Raw genomic sequence first — 529 nt, forward strand, 5'->3', positions numbered from 1 at the left:
GTCTATTATATTATGACAGACCAGCTAGATCTACTGTCTCTATTATAAAATGACAGACCAGGTAGATATACTGTCTCTATTATATTATGACAGACCAGCTAAATCTACTGTCTCTATGTCTCTATTATGGTATGACAGACCAGCTAAATCTACTGTCTCTATTGTATTATGACAGACCAGCTAGATCTACTGTCTCTATTATATTATGAGAGACCAGGTAGATATACAGACTCCATTATAAAATGACAGACAAGCTAGATCTATTCTCGCTATTGTATTATGACAGACCAGCTAGATAAATTGTCTCTATTATAATATGACAGACCAGCTATATCTACTGTCTATATTATAATATGACAGACCAGCTAGATCTACTGTCTCTATTATATTATGACAGACCAGCTAGATCTATTGTCTCTATTATAATATGACATTATAACAGACCAGCTAGATCTACTGTTTCTATTGTATTATGACAGACCAGCTAGATCTACTATCTCTATTATATTATGACAGACCAGCTAGATCT

The sequence above is a fragment of the Oncorhynchus keta genome, unplaced genomic scaffold (assembly GCF_023373465.1).
Source record: "Oncorhynchus keta strain PuntledgeMale-10-30-2019 unplaced genomic scaffold, Oket_V2 Un_contig_3505_pilon_pilon, whole genome shotgun sequence".
Classification (NCBI taxonomy): domain Eukaryota; kingdom Metazoa; phylum Chordata; class Actinopteri; order Salmoniformes; family Salmonidae; genus Oncorhynchus; species Oncorhynchus keta.